Here is a 4,995-nt window from a genome sequence, read left to right as displayed (position 1 = left end):
AAAAATTAATATTTTATTAATTTTTCATAATATTAATAATATATATATATATAAAATTTTATATTTGTCTAATTTTATTTGTTGTTTATTCAAATTACAAGCCAACATAAAATAAATCGATATTTTATTATTTTCTTTTATTAATAAAGATCTGGTAATCTATATAAATGTTAATATAATCGCAATCGAATATGTCATAAATTTTTATATCATCGTATTATCAATTATCATCGATTATCAGCTAAAATTATAGATAAAAAAATTAATCAAATAACTTTCAATTCTTTTCAATTCTATTCTCCCAAGCATTCAATTTTACTAGATTCTTGAACTATATAGTAACACTGAAATAATAACACAAAAAAATAATAATATGTATATTATATTAAATTATATTATATAAAATAATAATTATCAATATTATAATACAAAAATTTAAAAATTTAATAAGCTTTTTTTTAAATATAATGACTTATTGTCAATATAGAAACAATAATATTATAATTAAATAAAATTATGATGTAACATTCATATTTTATTCATTTTTTTTAATCTATATAAATTAATATTTACAACATATTTTTTAATATTATATTACATTACTTATATCATATTATATTACATTTTATTATATTATATAATATACATTATAGTTACATTATATTATATAATATATCAATGATACAATAATAAATTAATATATATCTTGTTCCATTATTGTGATACTGACATTTATATATTTATATAAATTAACCACATCTTCATTAATAAAAGAGATAATAATATAATATTTTACAATATTTATCTATTTAATATTTATATAGTTTAAATAAATAAGAAATAAAAAACACAACAAATTTAAAAATAACATTATATTTTAAATGAAAAATTAAGCAAAAATATTAATTTTTTTATTATAATTTTTAAATAAATAAACATTTTAAGAAAGTTTATATCAAATTTACCATTAAAAATAATTTTTGTATATAACATTTTTTTACTAAAGAATTTACGTATACAAAGAGTTTTTAAAATATTGAGAAAAATATATTTGTTCAATTTTAAAGGCTTTAAACATGAATGCGGATAAAAAAAATATGAATCAAATATTTTTTATTATATTGTCTATAAATTACATATCCTTTACAAATTTACATATCCTTATAAATTTACATATCCTATAAAACTATATCCTTTATAATCAGACCTTTTATAAGTTTTATCAAAATCAGTTATTAATTTGAAAAACTTAATAAAGATTGCTTCGTAAAATGGAAAAGTAAAAGCAATAAATGAATTCAAATAACTTTTACCATCAAGAAAGAGCGGTATGTTTTATAAATAAAATATATAAATAATATTTTATTATCAATAATATCAATAATACATTTTTTATTCAAATAGTAAAATTAGTTAAAAAAACAATATACTCAAAAAAAAAAATGAAATCGATGTAATTTAAACGTTGGCTATTCAGACTTTAGCTAATTAATCTCAGATGAGATAAAAGAATTCTATTGAAACAACTTTCATCGAACCAATAAAAGATCTATAATTAGATTTCAAACCAATATATTATTATAGTTTGAATCAATAAGTGAAAGAAAGTAATTAATTCTATAATGTTGATTTTTATAATAAATAAAAAAATGAAAAAGTAAGAAATTTATAATTTTATGTTAGATAAATATAATACGAAAAAATAACTTTTAAACTTAAACTTATATAAAAATTTTTCACAGTTTTTGAGAGTTTTTAAAAATTTATATTCAAATTTTGTAATTTTTACGAAAATATAATTTAAAAAAAATTAGCGCACATATCAAATTATTTTGATATTTCTAAAAACGAACATTTTTTTATGAGAACATATATTTATAATTCACAAATATTTATAAGTGTATTAAGAAAACAGATTTTTCATTTTTTAATACGTATAGATCTTATAACACATATTTTAATACACATTTAAAATCACAATTTTTATTTATACTTATTCACTATGCAATGTATAAAAAATATAAAATGTATAGGATTATATCGTGAAATACATTTATAGGGTCAATTCTAGAACAAATTTCAAAACAAATACAATTGATTATAAAAATTTCTTATTAAGCAATTTTAATTCGCATTAAGCAAAGACAGAAATAGAATGTAACGGTATAACGGAGATAAAAAAAATAAGATCACTAGAGAATTATTTATCAGATCGAGCTTTATGTGGAATTTTTGTCAGTCATTTGCAGACGATTTGATAATATTTTATATAATTATATTGCTTATAAGTTTATATATTTGAGATTATATAATTTATAAGTTATTAAAGAAAAATCATTGATTACTTTAAATGTATTTCAAAATTGCGTTTTTACAAATTATGCATGTTCTAACTTAATAAGTATGATAACAATGGCAATAATTTTATTTATTTTATGTATTTATTTTATACAATAATTGTTATAATAAATTATATATATAATATATATTTATATTATGCGCATATGCGCATATCTAATATAGAAATAATGTTTGACACGATTTTGGCAAATATATAGATATATTAGTAAATTATGCCTTATGATTCACATAGTTAATTATAATAATATATAATTGATACTCACCACATTCTTGCTATCTTTTAATTAAAATTATCATCGAGCCTCTATATTTTAATTTTAGATTTTTCTTTCTTTCATTTGTGAATAAGAATGTATTTTTTAAAAAGTAGCAAATCTTTATATATTTGATTATATAGAGTGGAATGGTAATCGCAATACATCCCAATGGATAAAGTCTACATTAAAAAATCAGAAAAAAAATTGATATTAAATTTCTTTCTTCAAGGTTTCGTTTTTAAAAAAATTGAATTAAAAATTAATCAAACTAAATATGAATTAATTATTATGTATTTTATTATTAGCTGTTTCTATCTAATATAGATTTGTATATATTAATAATGATATGATTGAAGTAATATAATATTTTTGCAAATTACTTAACTCTTATTTTTTATATTTTTTTATATTATTTATTTTTGTTTGTTATTATAAATACAATGAAACTCTATTTTTTTATTATTTAAATGAAATTTTACATAATATTTGATTATTTGAATTTTAAGTGAACATTTATTATTTGAACTACAGTTAAGTATCATTCTATTTATATATAAATATTTTTATAATAAAAATGTACATTTATATTTATAATATAAAATAAAAAATTATTTCATTAAGTATGAGAGAAGTATAAAAAATTGTTGCAAAATTCATCTTGCAAAATTGTTTCGAAATTTATACATATTTAATACATCATTATGCATTTTAGAAAAATGTCAAATGAATTTCTATTAAATGAACAAAAAATTACATTTGATTAGAAAAATTAGATGGATTTTTATTATATAAATAATTTGATTATGTGCATATATTTATCTATCGCAAATTTATATAAATGAAATTCTGTATTGTCAAAAATATTAATGTATTATTATCAATTTTTTTCGTTACATACATGAATCAATGAATTAATTGAAAAATGATTGAAGAGGTTGTAATATATCATCGTTTTTTAATTTTTCAAACTTTTTATAAATTTTCTGTTTCAAACTTCTGTATATATTCTCTTTATACATTTACATTTCTTTCATATGAACTAAAAAATTTATATTATAAATTTATATTATAAATGAAAATATAAACTAAAATTAAGAACTTTATAAACTTTAGCTTAGATGGAAATAACAACAATCAAGTTATATTCAATTTACAAATATCAATTTTCAAAGTCATTTTATAAAATCTCAAAGAAAAAAATGTTATACCGATTTTTTTTCTTATTTTTTCACATAAAATTATCTTTGTTTCAATGTACTATGATATACCATCTTGTATTAATAAATTATTAATATAAATATTATTGAAAAATATAATTTTCAATAAAATATTTGTGAATATAATTAAAATGAATTTTTTTTTCATTTATTCTTATTGCATTTAATTAATTGAATTTTTTTACTTAAAAATTAAAACTGATTGTTGAATTAAAATTTATAACAAAATTATATAACATAGATAATGAAAACATATTGCTACTTTTTAATATAAAATCTTAATTTGTCTAATCTAATATACTTTTTAATTTTAGCTAGAAGAATCTCTGTCTTCTATTTAATTATTTGATACAATAATATTATAAAGTATATGTAATACTTTATATATTATTTTGAAAAAACTTGAGATGATTCTATACATATACATTGATTTTTTTTTTTTTAATAGGATGAAATATCTAAACAACAGTTTTATTTTTAATAGACACACAGTTATACTTAGTGTCATTGAGCTGATCTTATTACATCTAATTGAATTTTAATCTATTTCATATATGTATTTATACAAATATAATATAAACAGAATATATTGACAAGAAATATCTTATGATAATATAAACTACTTATATAAACACAGATGATTGTTAAAAAAAATTCTATGAATATGTTGAAAACATATTGCTTATATATTGTAAATCACATAAAAGGAGAAATTCATATAAAAAAAAATATTTTACATATTTATATACTTAAACATTACCATATTAATTAAGATTAATATAATAATTATTATTATTTATAAATAATAAGTAAATTTATAATATATCAAAAAAAAATTTTTTCAATTGTTTAGGAAAATATTTTGATATAAATATTAATAAATTAGAACACTTTTCTGGCATTATAAATTATTGTACGATATATATAAAAAAACAATACAAATAATTATCAAATTAAATATTCAAAATTTTTGATAACTCATTATTGATATTAATAATAATTTTCAAAATTATTCCTATTATATATTTTTGTATTATAAATATAATATATAATATGCAATAATTCTAATAATATAACAATATATTTAATTAAAAAAGAAATGCGAAAAAATATATTCTTAAAAAATAAATAGTTAATCGACAACAAGTTAAAGATTTTCA

This window comes from Apis dorsata, unplaced genomic scaffold (genome assembly GCF_000469605.1).
Source record: "Apis dorsata unplaced genomic scaffold, Apis dorsata 1.3 scaffold_373, whole genome shotgun sequence".
Classification (NCBI taxonomy): domain Eukaryota; kingdom Metazoa; phylum Arthropoda; class Insecta; order Hymenoptera; family Apidae; genus Apis; species Apis dorsata.
This window is presented reverse-complemented; position numbering follows the sequence as displayed.